The sequence below is a fragment of the Amblyraja radiata genome, chromosome 3 (genome assembly GCF_010909765.2).
Source record: "Amblyraja radiata isolate CabotCenter1 chromosome 3, sAmbRad1.1.pri, whole genome shotgun sequence".
Lineage (NCBI taxonomy): Eukaryota > Metazoa > Chordata > Chondrichthyes > Rajiformes > Rajidae > Amblyraja > Amblyraja radiata.
In genome coordinates this window covers 124,601,901-124,629,485 of record NC_045958.1, presented here as the reverse complement: position 1 = coordinate 124,629,485, position 27,585 = coordinate 124,601,901, and the positions used below count along the sequence as shown (strand labels likewise).

Here is a 27,585-nt window from a genome sequence, read left to right as displayed (position 1 = left end):
TTTACAAGAATAGGGAATCAGAAATTCTTGATGAGTGTCTGAACAAGCATCCTAATACTGAAAAACTAATAGCTTATATTTATAACACCCTACTAAATAACGAGGTACCACCGACCGAACTACATAGATACAAATGGGAAATTGAAATAGGTCATCCTATCACGAAAGATATGTGGGACGAAAGTTTACAACAAATACATCAATGTTCATTAAATGCCAGACATATTTTAATACAATTCAAGGTCTTACATAGACTACACTTCTCTAAAATAAAACTAAATAGAATTTTCCCACAAATCTCTCCTATTTGTGATAAATGTCTACATTTAGAGGCTAATTTAACACATACTTTTGCAAACTGTATAAAACTTAAACATTTCTGGACAGATATTTTTGAAATAACTTCAAAAGTTATTAATACAAAATTGGACCCAGACACAAAATTAATAATACTTGGAATATCAGAACAAAGCTTAACACTCACAACAAACCAAAGAAACTTCCTCAATTACAGTATAATAACCGGAAAAAAATTAATATTAAAATTTTGGAAAGGCCCTACAACCCCCACAATCAAAATGTGGATTACGGAAATGTCGGAGACCCTATACTTAGAAAGAATTAGACTTGTCTTAATGGACAAACAAGATCTTTTCCATAAAATTTGGGCTCCATTCATTAACTATCTGAAGGGATAGACTGGCACAGCACGAGGACCCAGCTGAAACTTGAACTCAGGAACAGATGAAAAACTATACTCTATACTTTATAACCTACGAACGTATCTCCATTGATGTATCACAGGTGACCCATTCCACCTTCCTTGTTTTTCTGTTGTGTTTTTTTTTTGTTTTTTTTTTGCTTCCTCTTTTATTTGTAACTTTCTACCCTCTCTTTTTCTCGCTTTCTATAAAAAATAAAAATACTAGAAGCAGAAGTAATTGATAATGGAAAATTTTAATAATGTATGACTGATGTATATGAAAAGTTTTTTTTCTACTATAATATGTAATTACATTGTATAATATGTCTACTTCTAATAAATAAATTAAAAAAAAAAAAAAAAAAATAAGATGGAGTGTGACACGGTTAATTGGGAGACAAGTTCCTGAACTTAAAGAAAGGTAACTTTGATGGTAAGACTTGGGAATTGACTGGGATAGACGGGTAAATGATACTTAAAGGATTGACAGTGGAGATGCAATGGCAAAGATTTGTAGATCACGGATCTATTACACCAATTGTTCATCCCTGTCTGGCGTAAACATAAAACAGGGAAGGCGGTTCAACCGTGGCTAATGAGGGAAATTAGGGACAGTGTTAAATCCAAGGAAAATTCTTATAAATTTGCCAGAGGAAGCAGCAAACCGGAGGACTGGGAGAAATTTAGAACTCAGAGGAGCATGAAGGGGTTGATCAAGAGCAAGAAAGAAAGCTTGCAGGGAATATAAAAACTGACTGTAAAAGATTCTTTAAATATGTGGAGGAAGAGATTAGTGAAGACAAATGTAGATCCCATACAGTCAGAAACTGGTGAATTTATAATGGGAAACAAGGAAACAAAATTCACCCAGAGAGTTGTGAATCTTTAGAATTCTCTGCCACAGAAAGCAGTGGAGGCAAGCTCACTGGATGTTTTCAAGAGAGTGCTAGATATAGCTCTAGGGCTAAAGGAATCGGGGGATATGGGGAAAAAGCAGGAACGAGGTACTAAGTTTGGATGACCAGCCATGATCATATTGAAAACTTTTTCACACAGAGGGGGGATCTTATAGAAATTTACAAAATTCTTAAGGGGTTGGACAGGCTAGATGCAGGAAGATTGTTCCCGATGTTGGGGAAGTCCAGAACAAGGGGTCACAGTTTAAGGATAAGGGGGAAATCCTTTAGGACCGAGATGAGAAAATCATTTTTTACACAGAGAGTGGTGAATCTCTGGAATTCTCTGCCACAGAAGGTAATTGAGGCCAGTTCATTGGCTATATTTAAGAGGGAGTTAGATGTGGCCCTTGTGGCTAAAGGGATCAGGGGGTATGGAGAGAAGGCAGGTACAGGATACTGAGTTGGATGATCAGCCATGATCATATTGAATGGCGGTGCAGGCTCGAAGGGCCGAATGGCCTCCTCCTGCACCTATTTTCTATGTTTCTATGTTTCTAGGACAGTAATAACGCTGAACCTAATTCCTGGTTTATTAGTTTGGAAGGATTCGGTGTGACTGCCATGGTCTTACAAGGACCAGGATGGTAGGATGTCCCACGGCAGTGCTCCTTCCCCCACCCCCTCCTCCCCCCCCAGCGGCCCCCACCTGAAGCCGCCCCCCCCTCCCCGGCAACAAAACACTCCCTCCGGCCCCCACCTGAAGCCTCCCCATCCCCAGTTGCAGGACTAGCCCAAGAATCCATTCGGTCCACAATGTCGATACTAGCTCTCTGGAAACCAGTCCCTTCGACCCACAACACCCATAGTAGCCCTCCAGAACCCCCCCCCCCCACCCCACTGGCCACAGCCTGAAGCTGCCCCCCTCCCCCGGCTGCATACAAAGCAAAGCTTCTCACAGTGATCACAGTGGGGGACGACAGATGGTACAATGGGCTAAGTGTTCGGCTGGCAACCGGAAGGTAGCCGGTTCGAATCCCCTTGGAGTGCATACTGTCGTTGTGTCCTTGGGCAAGACACTTCACCCACCTTTGCCTGTGTGTGAATGTGTGTGAATGTGTGTGAGTGATTGGTGGTGGTCGGAGGGGCCGTAGGCGCAGATTGGCAGCCACGCTTCCGTCAGTCTGCCCCAGGGCAGCTGTGGCTACAGAAGTAGCTTACCACCACCGAGTGTGACTGAGGAGTGAATGAATAATGCGATGTAAAGCACCTTGAGTATTAGAAAGGCGCTATATAAATCCCATCCATTAATATTTATTATTATCAGTACACACGACAGTTCACTCATTCGCTTGTGTGTCAGACGACGTGTAGCTCGCTGTTGGCTTCTGTCGTCATCCAACGTTGACCGAATTGGTCACCGGACGCGTCACGGAGTTCACCGTGTTGTCGTTTCTGGGGATCACCACGAGGAGGCTTCTGTCGACCCCCACACATGGCAGTACAAGGAGGCTTCTGTCATGGCCCCCACACATGGCAGTACAAGGAGGCTTCTGTCATGGCCCCCACACATGGCAGTACAAGGAGGCTTCTGTCGACCCCCACACATGGCAGTAATAACACTAAACCAAAGTTGCTCGTCAGTCACAGTTTATGAGTTTGGAAGGATTTGGTGACAAATGTTTGTGTGACTGCCATGGTCTCATAAGGACCAGGATGGAGGGATGTCCCATGGGATCACCAGGAATTGTCCACATTGGCAGGTGTCAAGTCAAGGCAAGTCAAGTGTTTCCTGGTGGTTCTGTGTTGGGGTGTAGAATGATTCAGCTTTAGCAATGAGATCAGCCCAAAGCCAATAGATTGGAATTTCCAGTTGGTGATGTTTATCTGTACGTTCTATCTCACATCAATAGGCCACGCCTTAAACACAATGATTGTTTTAGATGGAGCATAGATTGACATTTGACAATGCAGGAACAGAGTTATTTTAAGATGTTTCTCAGGCTCAGTGTTTCCCGCATACACTGCACCACCTTTGTGTGAGCGGTAAGTTTGGAATTGGAATGTGTTCTGCATCGTCGGGAAACAGTGTGTAGCAATGTTACAAAATTTTGAGATTTTAAAAATCAAGTCTGCCCGTGAATGATATTTTCAGTTATCATAGATTGAAGCATTCTGAAACAAATATAAAATAATCTTACTTGGATGACCTGAAATTAAAGCATATAATTAGTTAGTTACCCAATTGTAGCTAATTTCAAACTTCAATTACTATATCTAAACATCTATCCATTTCTTAATAAATGATTAACATTTTTAAATAGCCTAAGTGTCCAAATAATATTCACAAATAATTCACAATAAAACATGATTTTTAAATCTCATTTACATTAATTTATAGGTCAAATGGAAGGAATCTAGTGTTCAATTGCTGTAAATTAAAGTCCATTTAAATCAGCTTTCTAGTGGGATCGCTCCACCTTCATCAATGATGGGCAGAGAGGACCATAGCCCCGGCTATTTCTACACTAACTCCCCTCAATGTCCTAGGGAATATCCTGTCAGGACCTGAAGACTTATTCACTTTTATATTTTTCAAAAGTGTCAGTACTTCATTTACTTTGAAACTCATAGTATCCATAGCTACTCTACTAGTTTCCCTTACCTCACATAATTCAATATCCTTCTCCTTGGTGAATACCGAAGAAAAGAAATTGTGTTGTGGGGGTCGACAGAAGCCTCCTTGTACTGCCATGTGTGAGGGTCGACAGAAGCCTCCTCGTGGAGATCCCTAGAAACGACAACACGGTGAACTCTGTGACGCGTCCGGTGACCAATTCTATCAACGTTGGATGACGCCAGAAGCCAACAGCGAGCTACACGTCGTCTGACACACGAGCGAATGAGTGAACTGTCGTGTGTACTGATCACTGTGAGAAGCTTTGCTTTGTATGCGGAGGGGGGAGGCTTCAGGCAGTGGCCTGCGGGGGGGGGGGGGGGGGGTTCTGGAGGGCTACTATGGGTGTTGTGGGCCGAAGGGACTGGTTTCCAGAGAGCTAGTATGGACATTGTGGACCGAATGGATTCTTGGGCTAGTCCTGCAACTGGGGATGGGGAAGCTCTGGGTAAACCCCCCTCCCCCTGCACCCCCCCTCCCCCTGCACCCCCCCCTCCCCTCTCTCCCCTCCCCCCCCTCTCTCCCCCCCCCCCCCGCTTCCCCCCCCCTCTCCCCTACCCCCTCCCCCTCTCCCCATCTCTCTCTCCCCTCTCTCTCTCCCCCTCTCTCTCTCCCCCCTCTCTCCCCCTCTCACCCCCCCTCTCTCCCTCTCTCTCTCTCCCCCCTCTCTCCCCTCTCCCCCCTCTCCCCCCTCTCCCCTCCCCCCTCTCCCCCCCCCCCCCCCTTCCCCCCCTCTCTCCCCCCCTCTCTCCCCCTCTCCCCCCATCCCCCCCTCTCTCCCCTCCCCCCCTCTCCCCTCCGCCCCTCTCTCCCCCCTCTCTCCCCTCCCCCTCTCGCCCTCTCCCCCTCTCTCTCTCCCCCCCCCCCCCCCCCCCCCCCCCCCCCCCTTCCCCCCCTCCCCCCCTCTCCCTCCCCCCCTCCCCCTCCCTCTCCCCCTCCCTCCCCCCCCCCCCCTCCCCCTCTCCCCTCCCTCCCCCCCCCCCCCCTCTCTCCTCCCCCCCTCTCTCCCCTCCCCCCCCCTCTCTCTGTTGTCACATGTGCTGAGGTATTCTTTGTTTTGCATACATTCAGGTAAAACCACCAGCACACCTCACCAAGGCAGGGGTCACCGAGTTTCTGGTGCTGACAAAGTTACAAATGTTCATTGAACAGTCACATAGAACAGCTCACATGGCAGCAGCTTCCCTCCCCACCGGGTCCCAGTTTGTTCTTGGCACCCCCTCCTCCCAGCCCCCCCGCCCACCCTTTTGGCTGCGATCGTGGTGGGGATGGTCCCTCTGGGACGATGGGCTCCCTGGGCCTGACACCCGCATGCTGCTGGGATGATGGGCTGCTGGGTTGATGGGCTGCTGGGATGATGGGCTGCTGGGATGATGGGCTGCTGGGATGGGCTGCCGATCGCTGGGATTGACGTGGAGAGGCTGGACAGACCTGGATTGTTTTCTCTGGAACAATGGGGATAGGAGGGAGAGATTGAATGGCAGAGAAGACATAATGGGCCGAATGGCCTCATTCTGCTCCTATCATTTATGACATTATGAACACTCCGGAGGTTGCCAGGAGACCTGATAGATGTATATAAAATAATGAGAGGTGTAGATAGGGTAGACAGTCAGAGCCTTCTTCCCAGGGTGGAGGGGTCCAACACTAGAGGGCACAGCTATAGGGTGAGAGGGGCAAAGTTTAAAGGAGATGTGAAGGACAAGTTGTGCGATGTAAGTGTTTTACAGGGAGTGGTGGAGTCAGGAACGTGGTGGTGGAGTCAGGAACGTGGTGGTGGAGTCGGATACAACAGTGGTGTTTAAGGGTCTTTTAGATCGGCATGGATATGGAGGGAACCGGATGACGTGCAGGCAGGTGAGTTGGTTTTGCCATCATAATGGGCATGGACATTGTGGACTCTACGACCTGTTTCTATGCTGTACGGTGCTGTTCCATATTCAACGAGCCACAAATTGAAGAGATGACTACTGTGACCCCCTCCCCTCCTTTACCCTCACCTTTATCTCTCCTGTAGACCCTGGACACTGGAACAGTAAGCTGCTAATCCAGTCTCTCTTCATCAGCTTTCTGTAATGGCTGCATCATCCCAGTCACACGTACCTATCCATGCCATGAGTTCATCTGCCTTACCCATCAGCCTCTCGTATTAAAGAGCCTGTGGCAGCACCCAGTGGTCAGGTCACTTGCTACACGAACCTTCGGCAGTCGGGGGTAGGGTCACGTGACTGGGCAATGGCTGGGAGGAGTTGTCACAGAGTATAGGGGTGTGTCCTAGAATATCAAAGGTTCATTTATTGCCACATACACCAATTGGTGTAGTGAAATTCAAGTTGCCATTGCAGCACATTAATAAGAATACAACACAACATTATAAAGAAATTTAATATAAAAACATCCACCCACAATGGTTGCCACTGTGAGGGAAGGCACACAGTCCAGTCCCCATCCCTTGTCCACCCATTGAGGCCTCCCCAGTCGCCGCTTCTCGCTGGGTGATGGTGCTCCGGCGTTGGGTGAACCCTCTAGCGGCTTGGGACACCTGGAATGGCCGCTTCCTTACCGGAGACCGTGGCTTCTGAAGCCAACAAGGCTGTGCTGGACAGAGCTCCACCACTGGTGATCTCGGCGAGAGATCCCAGGCTCCCGATGTTAAAGTCAGCGCCGCTGCCGCTGGCCGCTCCACAGACCCGCAGATCCGCGATGTTTCATCGGCGGACCCGGCACACCGGAGCTCCAGCGCGGTGACCCAGGCAAGGCATCGCCCGCTCCGCGATAGCGCTCCAGCACTGTGCCACCGTTGAAGCCGTGGTTCTGGCCGATCCCCTCAGGAAACGCCGCTGGTAGGCCACGAGGACGGGTCGAAGATGCTGTTCGGAGGAAAGCCGCCTCTCCGCCCAGGTAGGGACTAGGAAAAGCAGTTGATGCTGACTACAGGTGCTGTCTGTACGGAGTTTGTACGTTTTCCCGGTGACCGCGTGGGTTTTCTCCGGGTGCTCCTGTTTCCACCCACACTCCAAGGACGTGCAGGTTTGTAGGGTATTTGGCCGAAGTTTCAATATTAATGCTATTAGACCTCAGTGCTGCATTCGACACAGTTGATCACTCAATACTTTTGGACAGGTTGGAAAAATGGGTGGGGCTTTCAGGCACAGTCTTAAGTTGGTTCAGGTCATATCTACAAGATAGGAACTATTTTGTTTCCATTGGCGACTTTGTATCAGAACCAACCAATCCCGCAAGGTTCGATCTTAGGGCTCTCTTTATTCAACATCTACATGCTCCCACTAGGGCAAATCATGCGAAATAATAATAATAGATTGGAATTTCCAGTTGGTGATGTTTATAACCATATAACCATATAACAATTACAGCACGGAAACAGGCCATCTCGGCCCTACAAGTCCGTGCCGAACAACTTTTTTCCCTTAGTCCCACCTGCCTGCACTCATACCATAACCCTCCATTCCCTTCTCATCCATATGCCTATCCAATTTATTTTTAAATGATACCAACGAACCTGCCGCCACCACTTCCACTGGAAGCTCATTCCACACCGCTACCACTCTCTGAGTAAAGAAGTTCCCCCTCATGTTACTCCTAAACTTCTGTCCCTTAATTCTGAAGTAATGTCCTCTTGTTTGAATCTTCCCTATTCTCAAAGGGAAAAGCTTGTCCACATCAACTCTGTCTATCCCTCTCATCACTTTAAAGACCTCTATCAAGTCCCCCCTTAACCTTCTGCGCTCCAGAGAATAAAGACCTAACTTATTCAACCTATCTCTGTAACTTAGTTGTTGAAACCCAGACACCATTCTAGTAAATCCCCTCTACTCTCTCTATTTTGTTGACATCCTTCCTATAATTGGGCAACCAAAATTGTACACCATACTCCAGATTTGGTCTCACCAATGCATTGTACAATTTTAACATTACATCCCAGCTTCTATACTCAATGCTCTGATTTATAAAGGCTAGCATACCAAAAGCTTTCTTTACCACCCTATCTATATGAGATTCCACCTTCAAGGAACTATGCACGGTTATTCCCAGATCCCTCTGTTCAACTGTATTCTTCAATTCCCTACCATTTACCATGTAGTCCTATTTTGATTTGTCCTGCCAAGGTGTAACACCTCACATTTATCAGCATTAAACTCCATCTGCCATCTTTCAGCCCATTTTTCCAAATGGCCTAAATCACTCTGTAGACTTTGGAAATCCTCTTCATTATCCACAACACCCCCTATCTTGTTATCATCTGCATACTTACTAATCCAATTTACCACCCCTTCATCCAGATCATTGATGTACATGACAAACAACAAAGGACCCAACACAGATCCCTGAGGCACCCCACTAGTCACCTGCCTCCAACCCGACAAACAGCCATCCACCATTACCCTCTGGCTTCTCCCATTCAGCCACTGTTGAATCCATCTTGCTATTTCTGCATTTATACCCAACAGTTGAACCTTCTTAACCAATCTTCCATGAGGAACCTTGTCAAAGGCCTTACTAAAGTCCATATAGACAACATCCACTGCTTTACCTTCGTCAATTTCCCTAGTAACCTCTTCGAAAAATTCAAGAAGATTAGTCAAACATGACCTTCCAGGCACAAATCCATGTTGACTGTTCCTAATCAGACCCTGTTTATCCAGATGCTTATATATATTATCTCTAAGTATCTTTTCCATTAATTTGCCCACCACTGAAGTCAAACTAACAGGTCTATAATTGCTAGGTTTACTCTTAGAACCCTTTTTAAACAATGGAATAACATGCGCAGTACGCCAATCCTCGGGGACTATTCCCGTTTCTAATGACATTTGAAATATTTCTGTCATAGCCCTGGCTATTTCTACACTAACTTCCCTCAATGTCCTAGGGAATATCCTGTCAGGACCTGGAGACTTATCCACTTTTATATTTTTCAAAAGTGTCAGTACTTCTTTTACTTTGAAACTCATAGTATCCATAGTTACTCTACTAGTTTCCCTTACCTCACATAATTCAATATCCTTCTCCTTGGTGAATACCGAAGAAAATAAATTGTTCAATATCTCCCCCATCTCTTTTGGCTCTGCAGATAGCTGTCCACTCTGTCTCTCCAATGGACCAATTTTATCCCTCGTTATCTTTTTGCTATTAATATAGCTGTAGAAACCCTTTGGATTTACTTTCACCTTACTTGCCAAAGCAACCTCATATCTGTATGTTCTATCTCACATCAATAGGCCACACCTTAGACACAATGATTGTTTTAGATGGAGCATAGATTGACATTTGACAATGCAGGAACAGAGTTATTTTAAGATGTGGGTGTAACAAGGCTCAGTGTTTCCCGCATACACTGCATCACCTTTTGTGAGCGGTAAGTTACATCATTGGAATTGGAATGTGTTCTGCATCGTCGGGAAACAATGTGCTCCAATGATTGTAAATGCAAATACCAGTTCCAATTATGAAACTTCACTTGAACGTAATGGACGTGATCATGTCAGCTGTGGACATGAACAAAGGCAGCAGATACTTCACGGAGCAGTCCTGCCCACCCTGAAGTGTAGGTGGTCCCAGAATCGCTCCACCTTCATCAATGATGGGCAGAGACGACCATGCCCCCAGCACCACCACAGGACGTGAATCCCCAATGACAACCACTGTGTAAAAGGCTTTGTGTAGGAGGGAACTGCAGATGCTGGATTAAACCCAAGGTAGACACGAAAAGCTGGGGTAACTCAGCGGGACAGGCAGCAAATCTGGAGACAAGGAATGGTGATGTTTCATATTGAGACCCTTCTTCAGTCTGACTCGACCCGAAAACATCACCCATTCCTTCTCTCCAGAGATGCTGCCTGTCCCACTGAGTTACTCCAGCTTTGTGTAAAAGGGTTTAGTCTTCTTTCACTTACACCCCCACCCCCCCACCCTCTCCCACCCACACCCCCACATCCCCCCCTCCACCCCCACCCCCACCAACATAAACAACCTCCAACCTTCCAGTCTGTCGCGACACCTTACCATACTGGACACGGGACCTCCCTAGGTAACCGCAGGCCTGGTTCCTGTGAATAGTTTATAATCCGAACATATTTATACAGCATGGAAACAGGCCCTTCGGCCCAACTTGCTCAAGCCGACCAAAATACCATCAACACTAATCCCACCTGCCCGCGTTTGCCTCATATCCCTCCTGTTCATTTCCTGTCCATATGTTTTTTTAAATGTTGTGATAGTACCAGCTTCAACTACCTCCTCTGGCAGCTTGCTCCATACACCTACCACCCTCTGTGTGGAAAAAGTTGCCCCTCGGGTTCTTATTAAAACTTTCGTCCCTCACCTTAAACCTCTGTCCTCAGCTTCTTGATTCCCCTGCTCTGGGTAAAAAACTATTCCTTTATGCTATCTATTCCTCTCATAATCTTACACACCACTATAACATCACCCCTCATTCTCCTGCGCGCCAAGGAGCAAAGTCCTAGCCTGCTCAACCTCTCCTTGTGGTTCAGGGCCTCGAGTCCTGGCAACATCCTCGTAAATATTCCCCTCATGATCTTATGCACCTCTATAAAATCACCCCTCATTCTCTCGTTTCAGCCCTTCTTAAATAGAGGCAGAGCATTATCCACCCCAGTGTGTTCTGGCACCCCACACCGTATCTAATGATCACTCCTATATCGCAGCCAACATGCCTGTAATTATCTCCCTAGTTTCCCAGTGTTCACGGATATATCTGACCTGGCCTGAGGGATAGTCTCCCTTCATCACCGTTAGGACTATCAGCTCCTCTTCGACCGTGTGACTGACTGCTCTCCAGACACTTCATTCAACTGTTTCAAGCTCCCCAGTCCTCAAGTCTTTTTCCACAGTAAAATCAGAGGAGAAATACTCATTGAAGACCTTGCCTATCTCATGTGGCAACACACAGATGACCATTTAGAGATTAGACTTGAGATACAGTGTGGAAACAGGCCCTTCGGCCCATCGGGCCCATGCTGACCAATGATCACCCATATGTCAGCACGAACTTACACACTGGGGACAATTTGCAGAAGGCAAGGCAAGGCAAGGCAACTTTATTTATATAGCACGTTTCATACACAAGGCAGACTCAAAGTGCTTCACATAAAAACATGTCATACAATAAAATGAAATAATAAAATGAAATAAAATAGAAGAATTAAAAGAAAAGAAAAGCAAAATTAAAAATGCATTATAAAAAGTGCAAAAGTTAAAAGTGCAATGTAGTTAAGATTTAGCTGAAAGCTAAAGTAAACATAAAATTTTCAGTCTTGTTTTAAAAGTGGTCAAAGTTGAGGCAAGTCTTAAATCTTCAGGAAGTTTATTCCAGCTATTTGTTGCATAGTAACTAAATCCTGATTTCCCATGTTTTGTATTTACTCTGGGAATCACTAACAGATTGGTTTCAGAAGATCTTAGCGGTCTAGAAGGCTTATATAGTGGAAGCATGTCAGTGATATACTTTGGTCCTAAACCATGTAGTGATTTATAGGTGAGCAGCAGGATTTTAAAATCAATTCTCTGACATACAGGGAGCCAATGTAAGGATTTAAGAATTGGTGTAATGTGTTCAAATTTTTTGGTCTTTGTTAGAACTCTAGCAACAGCGTTCTGAACAAGCTGTAGCTGCCTGACAGTTTTTATCGGAAGACCTGCAAGGAGACCGTTACAATAATCTAGCCTACTAGTAATAAAGGCATGTACAAGTTTTTCTAAGTCTTGAGCTGACATGAGTCCTCTTAATCTTGCTACGTTTTTGAGGTGATAGTAGGCCGATTTTGTTACTGATTTGATGTGACTGTCGAAATTTAAATCTGAATCCATAATAACCCCAAGATTTCTGGCTTTGTTTGAAGTTTTCAGGGACAGAGAGTGAAGGTGTTGGGTTACTTTAAGCCTTTCTTTTTTAGCACCAAAAACAATTATCTCCGTTTTGTCCTTATTTAGTTGGAGGAAATTTTGGCACATCCAGTCTTTGACTTGCTCAATGCACTGGCACAGCAGATCTATGGGGCGATAGTCATTTGGTGATAGCCCTACATAGATTTGAGTGTCATCGGCATAGCAGTGGTGGTCAATATTATTATTTCGCATGATTTGCCCCAGTGGGAGCATGTAGATGTTGAATAAAGAGGGCCCTAAGATCGAACCTTGCGGGACTCCACACGTCACGTTGGTTGGTTCTGATACAAAGTCGCCAATGGAAACAAAATAGTTCCTATCTTGTAGATATGACCTGAACCAGCTTAAGACTGTGCCTGAAAGCCCCACCCATTTTTCCAACCTGTCCAAAAGTATTGAGTGATCAACAGTGTCGAATGCAGCACTGAGGTCTAATAGCATTAATATTGAAACTTCGGCCAAATACCCTACAAACCTGCACGTCCTTGGAGTGTGGGTGGAAACAGGAGCACCCGGAGAAAACCCACGCGGTCACCGGGAAAACGTACAAACTCCGTACAGACAGCACCTGTAGTCAGGATCAACTGCTTTTCCTAGTCCCTACCTGGGCGGAGAGGCGGCTTTCCTCTGAACAGCATCTTCGACCCGTCCTCGCGGCCTACCAGCGTCGTTTCCTGAGGGGATCGGCCAGAACCACGGCTTCAACGGTGACACAGTGCTGGAGCGCTATCGCGGAGCGGGCGATGCCTTGCCTGGGTCGCCGCGCTGGAGCTCCGGTGTGCCGGGTCCGCCGATGAAACATCGCGGAGCTGCGGGACTGTGGAGCGGCCAGCCGCGGGCGGCGGCGCTGACTTTAACATCGGGAGCCTGGGATCTCTCGCCGAGATCACCAGTGGTGGAGCTCTGTCCAGCGCAGCCTTGTTGGCTTCAGAAGCCACGGTCTCCGGTAAGGAAGCGGCCATTCCAGGTGTCCCAAGCCGCTAGAGGGTTCTCCCAACGCCGGAGCACCATCACCCAGCGAGAAGGGCCTGAAACTTCAGGCCCCGTAGCGGCGACTGGGGAGGCCTCAATGGGTGGACAAGGGATGGGGACTGGACTGTGTGCCTTCCCTCACAGTGGCAACCATTGTGGGGGGATGTTTTTATGTTAAATTACTTTATAATGTTGTGTTGTATTCTTATTAATGTGCTGCAATGGCAACTTGAATTTCACTACACCAATTGGTGTATGTGACAATAAATGGACCTTTGATATTCTAGGACACACCCCTATACCCTGTGACAACTCCTCCCAGCCATTGCCCAGTCACGTGACCCTACCCTCGACTGTCGAAGGTTCGTGTAGCAAGTGACCTGACCACTGGGTGCTGCCACAGGCTCTTTAATACGAGAGGCTGATGGGTAAGGCAGATGAACTCATGGATAGGTACGTGTGACTGGGATGATGCAGCCATTACAGAAAGCTGATGAAGAGAGACTGGATTTGCAGCTTACTGTTCCAGGGTCCAGGGTCTACAGGAGAGATAGAGGTGAGGGTAAAGGAGGAGGGGGGTCACAGTAGTAATCTCTTCAATATGTGGCTCGTTGAATATGGAATAGCACCGTACAGCATAGAAACAGGTCGTAGAGTCCACAATGTCCATGCCCATTATGATGCCAAAACCAACTCACCTGCCTGCACGTCATCCGGGTCCCTCCATATCCATGCCGATCTAAAAGACCCTTAAACACCACTGTTGTATCCGACTCCACCACCACGTTCCTGACTCCACCACCACGTTCCTGACTCCACCACTCCCTGTAAAACACTTACATCGCACAACTTGTCCTTCACATCTCCTTTATACTTTGCCCCTCTCACCCTATAGCTGTGCCCTCTAGTGTTGGACCCCTCCACCCTGGGAAGAAGGCTCTGACTGTCTACCCTATCTACACCTCTCATTATTTTATATACATCTATCAGGTCTCCTGGCAACCTCCGGAGTGTTCATAATGTCATAAATGATAGGAGCAGAATGAGGCCATTCGGCCCATTATGTCTTCTCTGCCATTCAATCTCTCCCTCCTATCCCCATTGTTCCAGAGAAAACAATCCAGGTCTGTCCAGCCTCTCCACGTCAATCCCAGCGATCGGCAGCCCATCCCAGCAGCCCATCATCCCAGCAGCCCATCATCCCAGCAGCCCATCAACCCAGCAGCCCATCATCCCAGCAGCAGGCGGGTGTCAGGCCCAGGGAGCCCATCGTCCCAGAGGGACCATCCCCACCACGATCGCAGCCAAAAGGGTGGGCGGGGGGGCTGGGAGGAGGGGGTGCCAAGAACAAACTGGGACCCGGTGGGGAGGGAAGCTGCTGCCATGTGAGCTGTTCTATGTGACTGTTCAATGAACATTTGTAACTTTGTCAGCACCAGAAACTCGGTGACCCCTGCCTTGGTGAGGTGTGCTGGTGGTTTTACCTGAATGTATGCAAAACAAAGAATACCTCGGCACATGTGACAACAGAGAGAGGGGGGGGAGGGGAGAGAGGGGGGGAGGAGAGAGGGGGGGGGGGAGAGGGGGGTAGGGGAGAGGGGGGGGAGGGGAGAGAGGGGGGGAGGGGGGAGCAGGGGGGGAGAGAGGGGGGGGAGGGGGGGGAGGGGAGAGAGGGGAGAGAGGGGGGGGTAGGGAGAGAGGGGGGGAGGGGAGGGGAGAGGGGGGGGAACAGGGGGGAGAGAGAGGGGGGGGGAGAGAGGGGGGTGGGAGGGAGAGAGGGGGGGGAGGGAGAGAATGGGGGAGGGAGAGAGAGGGGACGGGGAGGGAGAGAGGGGGGGGGGTGCAGGGGGAGGGGGGTTTACCCAGAGCTTCCCCATCCCCAGTTGCAGGACTAGCCCAAGAATCCATTCGGTCCACAATGTCCACACTAGCTCAATGGAAACCAGTCCCTTCGGCCCACAACACCCATAGTAGCCCTCAAGAAACCCCCTCCCCCCACTGGCCACTGCCTGAAGCTGCCCCCCTCCCCCGGCTGCATACAAAGCAAAGCTTCTCACAGTGATCAGTACACACGACAGTTCACTCATTCGCTCGTGTGTCAGACGACGTGTAGCTCGCTGTTGGCTTCTGTCGTCATCCAACGTTGACAGAATTGGTCACCGGACGCGTCACGGAGTTCACCGTGTTGTCGTTTCTGGGGATCACCATGAGGAGGCTTCTGTCGACCCCCATACATGGCAGTGCAAGGAGGCTTCTGTCATGGCCCCCACACATGGCAGTACAAGGAGGCTTCTGTCATGGCCCCCACACATGGCAGTACAAGGAGGCTTCTGTCATGGCCCCCACACATGGCAGTACAAGGAGGCTTCTGTCGACCCCCACACATGGCAGTAATAACACTAAACCAAAGTTGCTCGTCAGTCACAGTTTATGAGTTTGGAAGGATTTGGTGACAAATGTTTGTGTGACTGCCATGGTCTCATAAGGACCAGGATGGAGGGATGTCCCATGGGATCACCAGGAATTGTCCACATTGGCAGGTGTCAAGTCAAGGCAAGTCAAGTGTTTCCTGGTGGTTCTGTGTTGGGCTGTAGAATGATTCAGCTTTAGCAATGAGATCAGCACAAAGCCAATAGATTGGAATTTCCAGTTGGTGATGTTTATCTGTACGTTCTATCTCACATCAACAGGCCACGCCTTAAACACAATGATTGTTTTAGATGGAGCATAGATTGACATTTGACAATGCAGGAACAGAGTTATTTTAAGATGTTTCTCAGGCTCAGTGTTTCCCGCATACACTGCACCACCTTTGTGTGAGCGGTAAGTTTGGAATTGGAATGTGTTCTGCATCGTCGGGAAACAATGTGTAGCAATGTTACAAAATTTTGAGATTTTAAAAATCAAGTCTGCCTGTGAATGATATTTTCAGTTATCATAGATTGAAGCATTCTGAAACAAATATAAAATAATCTTACTTGGATGACCTGAAATGAAAGCATATAATTAGTTAGTTACCCAATTGTAGCTAATTTCAAACTTCAATTACTAGATCTAAACATCTATCCATTTCTTAATAAATGATTAACATTTTTAAATAGCCTAAGTGTCCAAATAATATTCACAAATAATTTACAATAAAACATGATTTTTAAATCTCGTTTACATTAATTTATAGGCCAAATGGAAGGAATCTAGTGTTCAATTGCTGTAAATTAAAGTCCATTTAAATCAGCTTTCTAGTGGGATTCTGTGAACGCGCTGGTTTAGAACGTTCACATTGCGGTGGATTTGTGCCCCCAAATGCCCAGAAAAATACTGCGGGATATAATGGAGCCCAAATTAGCTACTCGCAACATTAAACTTTGTATAAAGGGATCTTAAGAAGCCCTTTTTAATGTAAAAATAAACAGCCTACCTTCTATTGTCCCCTGTATGAGTTCCGGCCGATTGCCGGAGGTCGCAGGTTTAGAGGTAAATTTTTAAACTACTATAACAATTAGATAAAGCCCTTAAAAGTAATAATAGCTAAAGCGACGGAATCTTCCAGCGATTTTTCGTTAATAATTAACTAGGCTGAACATCCTCGATTTGAACAGCCTAGGGAAAATCGTGTTTTAAACCCGCCCCCTCTAAACGGCGCCAAAATCGCGCACACCCGCAGCGACAGATTTTCAGCGACGCTTCAGGTACGCTTTGCAACATGCCTACATGTGCTCCAGTGAATGTAAATGCAAAATACCGGTTCCAATTATGAAACTTCACTTGAACGTAATGGACGTGATCATGTCAGCTGTGGACATGAACAAAGGCAGCAGATACTTCACGGAGCAGTCCTGCCCACCCTGAAGTGTAGGTGGTCCCAGAATCGCTCCACCTTCATCAATGATGGGCAGAGACGACCATGCCCCCAGCACCACCACAGGACGTGAATCCCCAATGACAACCACTGTGTAAAAGGCTTTGTGTAGGAGGGAACTGCAGATGCTGGATTAAACCCAAGGTAGACACGAAAAGCTGGAGTAACTCAGCGGGACAGGCAGCAAATCTGGAGACAAGGAATAGTGATGTTTCATATTGAGACCCTTCTTCAGTCTGACTCGACCCGAAAACATCACCCATTCCTTCTCTCCAGAGATGCTGCCTGTCCCACTGAGTTACTCCAGCTTTGTGTAAAAGGGTTTTGTCTTCTTTCTCTTACACCCCCCCCCCCCCCCCACCCCCTCCCACCCACACCCCCACATCCCCCCTCCACCCCCACCAACATAAACAACCTCCCACCTTCCAGTCTGTCGTGACACCTTACCATACTGGACACGGGACCTCCCCAGGTAACCGCAGGCCTGGTTCCTGTGAGTAGTTTATAATCCGAACATATTTATACAGCATGGAAACAGGCCCTTCGGCCCAACTTGCTCATGCCGACCAAAATACCATCAACACTAATCCCACCTGCCCGCGTTTGCCTCATATCCCTCCTGTTCATTTCCTGTCCATATATTTTTTTAAATGTTGTGATAGTACCAGCTTCAACTACCTCCTCTGGCAGCTTGCTCCATACACCTACCACCCTCTGTGTGGAAAAAGTTGCCCCTCGGGTTCTTATTAAAACTTTCGTCCCTCACCTTAAACCTCTGTCCTCAGATTCTTGATTCCCCTGCTCTGGGTAAAAGACTATTCCTTTATGCTATCTATTCCTCTCATGATCTTACACACCACTATAACATCACCCCTCATTCTCCTGCGCACCAAGGGGCAAAGTCCTAGCCTGCTCAACCTCTCCTTGTGGTTCAGGGCCTCGAGTCCTGGCAACATCCTCGTAAATATTCCCCTCATGATCTTATGCACCTCTATAAAATCACCCCTCATTCTCTCGTTTCAGCCCTTCTTAAATAGAGGCAGAGCATTATCCACCCCAGTGTGTTCTGGCACCCCACACCGTATCTAATGATCACTCCTATATCGCAGCCAACATGCCTGTAATTATCTCCCTAGTTTCCCAGTGTTCACGGATATATCTGACCTGGCCTGAGGGATAGTCTCCCTTCATCACCGTTAGGACTATCAGATCCTCTTCGACCGTGTGACTGACTGCTCTCCAGACACTTCATTCAACTGTTTCAAGCTCCCCAGTCCTCAAGTCTTTTTCCACAGTAAAATCAGAGGAGAAATACTAATTGAAGACCTTGCCTATCTCATGTGGCAACACACAGATGACCATTTAGAGATTAGACTTGAGATACAGTGTGGAAACAGGCCCTTCAGCCAATCGGGCCCATGCTGACCAATGATCACCCATATGTCAGCACGAACTTACACACTGGGGACAATTGACAGAAGGCAAGGCAAGGCAAGGCAAGGCAACTTTATTTATATAGCACATTTCATACACAAGGCAGACTCAAAGTGCTTCACATAAAAACATGTCATACAATAAAATGAAATAATAAAATGAAATAAAATAGAAGAATTAAAAGAAAAGAAAAGCAAAATTAAAAATGCATTATAAAAAGTGCAAAAGTTAAAAGTGCAATGTAGTTAAGATTTAGCTGAAAGCTAAAGTAAACATAACATTTTCAGTCTTCTTTTAAAAGTGGTCAAAGTTGAGGCATGTCTTAAATCTTCAGGAAGTTTATTCCAGCTATTTGTTGCATAGTAACTAAATCCTGCTTTCCCATGTTTTGTATTTACTCTGGGAATCACTAACAGATTGGTTTCAGAAGATCTTTTTTTTTTTTTTTTTGAAAATATTTTTTATTGGAGATAGGTACATAACCAAAATACATCATTACAGTCTTACATTTTTAAATTGATAATATTGTCAATTATTATTACATTGTCTCCAATACTTTTTGCCTTTTTTTTTTTTTTTAAACTAGATAGAACTAAAGATATAGATGAAGTAAAGAAAGAAAAGAAAGAGAAGAAAAACAAAAAACAAAAACAAAAAAAAAAAACAAAAAAAAAAGGGTAGTTAAAGAAGAATGGAAAAATTTGTTAAAATAAAAAAGACTTCATTCGAGATATATTCGTACATTTCAGAGTATAGTATTTCATCCATTCTTTAGCCCGCGTGCTAGTCAGGTTCCTGTGCTGAACCATTCTGACCCTTTAAGTAATCAATAAAAGGAGACCATGTTCCAACGAATAATTCCTGTTTGTCCAACAGGGAAAATCTGATTCTTTCCACGTTTAAGGTCTCCGTCATTTCTATAATCCACATTTTGATTGTGGGGGCCGTAGGGCCTTTCCAAAATTTTAGAATTAATGTTTTTCCTGTTATTAAACTATAATCAATAAAGTTTCTTTGTGTTGTTCTAAGTGTTTGATTTAATTCTAATATTCCGAGTATTATTAATTTTGGATCTGGGTCCAATTGTGTGCTGGTTACTTTAGATATTATACTAAAAATATTTACCCAGAATTTTTTAATTTTTATACAGTTTGCAAACATATGAGATAATGTAGCTTCTAAATGTTGACATTTATCACATATAGGTGAGATATGTTGAAAAATTTTATGTAGTTTTGTTTTTGAATAATGTAACCTATGTATTACTTTAAATTGTATTAGAGAATGTCTGGCGTTTAGTGAACACTGATGTATGTGTTGTAAACTTTCTTCCCAAGTATCTTTCGTTATTACTTGATTTAATTCTTTTTCCCATGTTTGTCTGTGTAAGTCCGTCGAGGGAATGTCACTGTCTAATAAGATATTGTATATATAAGATATTAATTTTTCTGTATTAGGATGTTTGTTCCAACATTCATCAAGAATTTCTGAATTTCTAATTCGAAAATTTTGGGAGTTCGATTTTACATAATCTCTAAGTTGAAGATATCTGAAATAATCATTTCCTCGAAGTCCATAAGTCTGTTGCAATTCCTGAAATGTCAGAAAAGTGCCTTCCTTGTAAAGTTGTCCCATATTTTTAATTCCATAATTCTTCCATTGTGTAAAACCCCCGTCCAACCATGAAGGCTTAAACAAAGGATTATTCACAATTGGAAGAAAAAGTGATAAATTATCTAATTTTAATGTCTTTTTTAATTGATTCCAGATTCGTATAGCACTAAATATTATAGGGTTTTCCCTATAAATTTTTTTGTTTAATTTAGACGTAGCAAATAATATCGAACCGATATCAAAAGGTAAACAATCTTCCTTTTCCATTTTTAACCAGTCTGGTTGATGATCTATATCTTCCAACCAGAAATTCATATTTTTAATGTTAACTGCCCAGAAATAAAACAAAAAATTGGGTAAAACCAAGCCTCCATTTATTTTTGATTTACACAAATGTCTTTTGTTTATCCTATGATTCTTATAATCCCAGATAAAATCATTAACAATAGAGTCCAATTTTTTAAAAAAGTTTTTTGCCAGATATATCGGAATTGTCTGAAAAAGATATAATATTTGCGGTAAAAAAATCATTTTTATGGCATTGATTTTGCCTACCATTGAGATAGGAAGTGTTTTCCAGTATTGAATATTCTTATGTAGTTTGTTCAGTAATGGGGGGAAATTTGCTTTAAATAATGATGTATATATCTTAGTTACATAAATACCTAGATATTTAAATTTTTCATTTACTATTTTAAATGGAAATTGTTGTATTGTCTGTTTGTTATGTTCCCTTATTGGCATAATTTCACTTTTATTCCAATTTATTCTGTATCCTGAAAGTGAACCAAATTGGGTTATTAGCTTTAATAAGTTTGGAATACTAATTTCTGGTTTTGTAATGTAAATTAATACATCATCTGCGTATAGAGAAATTTTATTCACTGTGTCCTTTGTGTTATACCCATGTATTTCCGGATGCCCCCTAACTCTTTCTGCCAGTGGCTCAATAGCAAGCGCAAATAATAATGGAGATAATGGGCATCCTTGTCTACAACCTCTAGATAGGCTAAATTTAGGTGACAACCTTTGGTTTGTAAATATTCTAGCCGTGGGATTTGTATATAACAGTTTTATCCATGTACAGAATTTCTCCCCTAGCTGCATATTTTCCATCACCGAAAATAAATAAGGCCATTCGACCTGATCAAATGCTTTTTCAGCGTCAAGTGAAATTATTGCTAGATCTTCATTAATAATTCTCTTAGAATATATAATATTAAATAATCTTCTTAGATTATAATATGAGTACCGTTTCTGAATAAAGCCTGTTTGGTCAGGGTGTATTAATTTATTCATCACTGTACCTAATCTATGCGCTAGTATTTTAGTTAAAATTTTCTGATCTGTATTTAAAAGTGCAATTGCTCTGTATGATCCCGGGTCTTCCAGATCTTTATCAGCTTTAGGAATAAGTGTTATTATTGATTCATTTAAAGTGTCTGGAAGTTTCTGTTGAGTATATATATACTCATACAGTCTTTGTAAACGTGGGCTAAGCAAATCATAAATTTTTTATAAAATTCGGAACCTAAACCATCTGGTCCTACTGCTTTACCATTTTTTAAAGAGCCAATAGACTCCTCAATATCCTTTATCGTAATCTCCCTTTCTAATAATTCTCTATCGTTTGAATCTAAACCTTTTAAATTACATTTTATTAAAAAATCTGCTATTCCTTCTGATTGTGCTACGGTTTTAGTTGAATAAAGGTTATGATAGTATTGGAGAAATCTATCATTTATATCCTTGGGCATTTTTAATAATTCTCCTGTCTCTGTTCTAATTTTATGAATTGTTTTTTCCCCTTCCATTTTTCGTAACTGACGTGCTAATAATTTTTGTGGTTTGTCTCCAAATTCAAAATGTAGTTGTTTGGTTTTTTGATAAAGTTTTATTACTTGTTCTGAATACATTTTATTTAATTTATATTTCAATACAGCAATTTTATTATGTTTTAAAGTAGATGGCATTCTCGCATTTTCTATATCTAGTTGCTTGATTTCAATTTCCAATGTTTGTTGCTTAATCCTGTTCTCTTTATTATAAAATGCTTGAGCAGAAATTAATGTACCTCGAACATACGCTTTAAACGTTTCCCACATAAGAGAAGTAGGTGTGTCAGGGTTGTCATTTACCTCAAAAAATATTTGAATCTGTTTAATAATATATTCCTGGCATGATCTTTCGTTCAAAATTTGTGGGTTAAATCTCCAATATGCTTGTTTCTCGGACATTCCATTTAATTTAATCATGAATGTTACAGGTGCGTGATCTGAGATTATAATGTTATGGTATTTTGAATTATAAATAAATGGGATAAACGTAGAGTCAACTAAAAAATAATCTATTCTTGAGTATGTTTTGTGTACTGGTGAGTAAAATGAATATTCCCGTCCCGTTGGGTTTTCTATTCTCCAGATATCCTTAATATTAGTGGTATTAATAAATGAATTTAGAAATACACTTGATTGAGATTTTACTTTTTTTTGCCTTGATGATCTGTCTAAGTATGGATCTAATGTACAATTGAAGTCTCCTCCAATTATTAATTTATATTGTGTAAATTCAGGAATTTTATTAAATGTTTTATTAAAAAACTTGGGGTTATCAAAATTAGGCCCATAAACATTAAGAAGAATCACTTTTTCTCCATTTAACTCTCCAACTAATATAATATATCTACCATCAATATCCACTATTGTTGAAGAGTTCTTAAAAGGTATTCCTTTACGAATTAGTATTGCAACTCCTCTGGACTTATGGGAAAAGGAGGAATGATATGATTCAGCGATCCACTTAGCTTTAAGTCTATGTTGAGATTCCTTTTTAAGGTGTGTTTCTTGTAGAAATATTATATCTGTTTTGATTAAATTTAGATGTGCCAAAACTTTACCTCTCTTAATTGGTTCATTAATTCCCTTGACATTCCAACTACAAAATGTTATTCCCTGACCCCCTCTTATCATATTAACATCTTGCATATTGTTTCTAAGGTGGTCTATAACCGAGCAGAAGGTACAACACATAGAACCTGACCCTGCTCCCGAACCTCAAATAGATGAATTTAAAATCATATACATCGCTCTTCCGAACACATCTCCTTGTATTAGTCTTATTTTTCCATTCAAACATTAAATTATAAAAATATTTAAAGTGAAAAAAGTGATAGAGTTGGTTAGTATAGGGTGAAAGAAAAAGAACTACATCTACAATTAGTGTAGTTAGTGATAGCCACACTAACGTGGCTAGAATTCTAAAGACTTCCGTAGCCTTTGTAAAAAAAAAAATTTCCAGCTCCGTGCCCGAAGAAAAAAAAGATTATTTCTAACATTCAAATAACTTCTTTGGGAGTAACAAACTTATTTACATATCCATACGTACACACACACAATATGCACACATATATATATATATATATACACATACATATATATACATATATACCCATATGTATCCATACATAAACACGTGACCCTGCAGAAAAATTCAAAAACCGCAAAAATTCCCAACGTTATTATTCTCACATATCATATTAATTTTTTCGCTAAATCTATAAATTTAATTTTAAATCGAAAAATAAAGAGAAAAACCGTTAAACTTTTTTAATGACGTAATCTAATTTACCTCTTGCATATCTTCCTATATAATATAAGTATGTAATTCATTTCTACGTTAATCGAAGACTATTAATTATTAATCATTGTTATCAATCATATACAGTATTAAATTTTTATGAGAAATGTTAATGTTAATAATTTTAGTAGTAATATAGATATTTAATAAGTATTAGTTGTTACATATATAGTTAGGCATGAATATACAGATAATAATATTGATTAATAAACAAAAATACAAAGATCACGGTTTTATCCAATGTCCTCCGTCCATTTCGGTTTCCGAATGTCCTTAAAGCTCTTAAAAGAACTTTAAAGGTCCTTTTAGATCTGGCTTGACTCCTAAGGAGTAATGAGAATTCTTCCGTCTATGGTCATGTTATTGACTTTTTTGGCATATTCCAGTGCTTTTTCATGGTCTGTAAAAAAGTGCTCCTTGGACTTGTAGAGGACTCTTAGTCTTGCGGGGTAAAACAAACTGTATTTCAGATCAGGTACATCCTTCAGTATTCTCTTTGTCTCAGTGAACAGCGCTCTTTTCTTGAAGACTTCTGCCGGATAATCTCGATAAATACTGAATCTCGCACCTTCAAAAAGGAGCTGTCCACCTCGAACAATTTTCTTCATTAAATCATCAAATTCATGATCCAATTGTACCTTTACGATAATTTGTCTTGGACGGCCATCATCTTGTATACGACGTCCCTGCGCTCTATGAGCTCGACCGAGTGAAGGTTTGTGATCCAATTTTAAGGCTTTTTGTAATAGGTCTGCCACAAAATCCCGCGTACCCATTTCCTTCTCACTTCCTTCTTTCACCCCTACAATTCTTAGATTCTTACGTCTTTGACGCCCCTCCAAATCAATACACTTATCATTTAATTTGATCACCATATCGGAGAGGCGTTGGTTTTCAATAAGGAGTCGACTTACAGTTTCCACACTTGTCGTCACCGAATTCTCAAGTTCGGTTATCACTGTTCTATGCTGATCAAGTATGTGATAAATGGGGTCCACCTTCGTTTCCACCGAAACAAGCCTGGTTTCCAGCACTTCCATCTGATCCTTGATCTCTTCCTCCCTCGTCTTCTTCCAGATTTCCAGCATTTGTTTAACGGTAGAAAGCATTTCTGCTTTAAAATCTACCTTAAAAGAGTCAAGTTCCTCTTTAAACTTCTCTCCAAACTTCTCTCCAAAGGTTTTCATTTCGGCAGAGAGAAAAATTTTGAGCTCCTCCATTTCAGACTTTTTCGGTTTCGTTTTCTTCGAAGGGTCTTCCTGGGCCGTTGTTGTAACTGAGGTCGAGGCCTCTGTGAGGCCTTCCTCTTCCTTCTGCTGTCTCCCTTTACCGACTTTTTTTTGTGTCCCACGGGGGGGGGTATGTTGTACCGACGACATATCTTAAAGTCGCGCGCCTGATGACGTCACGCAGGCAGCCGTTCAGATCGCGATCGCAGTAGGTAAGACCCGATTTTCTCCTGTTTTAAATTTCTTCGGCACGGAGCTAGTTGGCGCTGGACTCAAGCCTCCATAGCGCCACCGGAAGTCGGTTTCAGAAGATCTTAGCGGTCTAGAAGGCATATATAGTGGAAGCATGTCAGTGATATACTTTGGTCCTAAACCATGTAGTGATTTATAAGTGAGCAGCAGGATTTTGAAATCAATTATCTGACATACAGGGAGCCAATGTAAGGATTTAAGAATTGGTGTAATGTGTTCAAATGTTTTGGTCTTTGTTAGAACTCTAGCAACAGCGTTCTGAACAAGCTGTAGCTGCCTGACAGTTTTTTTCGGAAGACCTGCAAGGAGACCGTTACAATAATCTAGCCTACTAGTAATAAAGGCATGTACAAGTTTTTCTAAGTCTTGAGCTGACATGAGTCCTCTTAATCTTGCTATGTTTTTGAGGTGATAGTAGGCCGATTTTGTTACTGATTTGATGTGACTGTCGAAATTTAAATCTGAATCCATAATAACCCCAAGATTTCTGGCTTTGATAGAAGTTTTCGGGGACAGAGAGTGAACAGGGGAGAGAGGGGGGGGAGGGGAGAGAGGGGGGAGAGAGGGGGGGGAGGGGAGAGAGGGGGGAGAGAGGGGGGGGGAGGGGAGAGAGGGGGGGAGGGGAGAGAGGGGGGGGGAGGGGAGAGAGGGGGGAGAGAGGTGTCATGTTATTCTTATAATAAGGCTCGTACAACGACGTAATCGGAGTCTGTCTCTATTTAGCAAACTCTGTACAGCAGCAGCAGCCTCGTGTGCAGGCAGGCCCGGGCCTCTCCTCAGCCCAACATCCGGTTCCGCCCCACAGCGCCTTCTTCAGCCCGGATGCCGTCACTGCAGCCTGTCCTTACACTATTATTCCATAATACCACATCTCCCTTTCTTTGAGAACAAAGGGTGGACTCCCTTTGTCTCTGCCGGTCTTAAGGGGTTTATTCTGCCCTTTTGCTGGAAGACCTGTCCCTGATCTGTCCCTGTTTCAAGCATGCAAACTAGAAATAAAAGAACTTATGCGTTACCATACTGTGAACTATTACTTTAGCAGGCTGTGTTCTTCAAAACTTAAACTCTCAGGTTTCAGGTAAATGTAACAGGTTTAGCAGAACAATTTCACTCTCTTTTTCTTTACCGTAGAAAACAAATCAATAAATCACCAATCAAGTGTCTTCGGCTTTCTAACCTCTCTCCCACACCTGGTCCGCACAGTCTCTGTGGTGGGGCCCTCTCTGCTGGGTGATGTTGTCACTGGTGGAGCTGGCTCTGGTGTAGGTGAATCTTCTCCCACCGGTGGCTCATCAGCGTCGACTACCCCACTGTTGGTCTGCAGCGGCACCAAGGGGGGGAGAGAGGGCAGGAGAGAGGGGGGGGGGAGAGAGGGGGGGGTGAGAGAGGGGGGGGGGAGAGGGGGGGGAGAGGGGGGGGCGGGTGAAGGGGGAGGGGAGGGAGTGAGTGAGTTGGGGACAGGGGAACATTAGGGAAGGAGATTAGTGGGGGCGGTTAATACCGTTGGGAATGGAAGAGGGAGGTCGTTGTCTCGGCCGATGGGATCAGTGAAGATGGCAAACGGTTTGCGTGGATACGATATAGGCATGGATATCAGCATGCAGATATGCGGAGTAAGGAAGGATATGGCTTATGTGCCTCTCCAAAAGCCTCTTACACCACTATTGTATTTGCCTCCACCACCACCAGAGGGATGGGGTGTAGAGGGAGGAGGTGCAGGGGGAGGGGGGGTGCAGAGGGAGGGGGGGCTGCAGGAGGAGGGGGGGTGCAGGAGGAGGGGGGGGGTTGCAGAGGGGAGGGGTGCAGGGTGAGGGGGGTGCAGGGGGGTGCAGGGGGAGGGGGGGTGCAGAGTAGGGGGGGTGCAGAGGTGAGGGGGGTGCAGGGGGTGGGGGGGGTGCAGAGTAGGGGGGGTGCAGAGGGGGGGTGCAGGGGTAGGGGTGTGTGCAGGGGGAGGGGGTGTGCAATGGGAGGGGGGGGTGCAGTGGGAGCGGGGGGGTGCAGGGGGCGGGGGGTTTACGCAGAGCCTCCCCATCCCCAGTTGCAGGACTAGCCCAAGAATCCATTCGGTCCACAATGTCCATACTAGCTCTCTGGAAACCAGTCCCTTCGGCCCACAACACCCATAGTAGCCCTCCAGAAACCCCCCCCCCCCCCACTGGCCACTGCCTGAAGCCGCCCCCCCCCCCCATCCCCCCGGCTGCATACAAAGCAAAGCTTGTCACAGTGATCAGTACACACTGTACGTTCTATCTCACATCAATAGGCCACACCTTAAACACAATGATTGTTTTAGATGGAGCATAGATTGACATTTGACAATGCAGGAACAGAGTTATTTTAAGATGTTTCTCAGGCTCAGTGTTTCCCGCATACACTGCACCACCTTT

The 27,585-nt window shown here is 44.2% G+C and overlaps 1 protein-coding gene and 1 long non-coding RNA gene across 2 annotated transcripts in view; both read right to left on the bottom strand.

Moving 5' to 3' along the window:
- LOC116971610 (transmembrane protease serine 9-like) overlaps positions 1 to 27,585 on the bottom strand; it is an 865,719-nt gene that overhangs the window by 802,730 nt on the left and 35,404 nt on the right. The gene's annotated exons all lie outside the window — the stretch shown is intronic.
- Positions 13,093 to 26,532, bottom strand: LOC116971517. The gene is made up of 3 exons (XR_004411513.1): positions 26,442 to 26,532; positions 17,493 to 17,497; positions 13,093 to 13,105 (listed from the first exon to the last, which is right to left on the bottom strand). It is a non-coding gene; the product is annotated as an uncharacterized LOC116971517 (long non-coding RNA).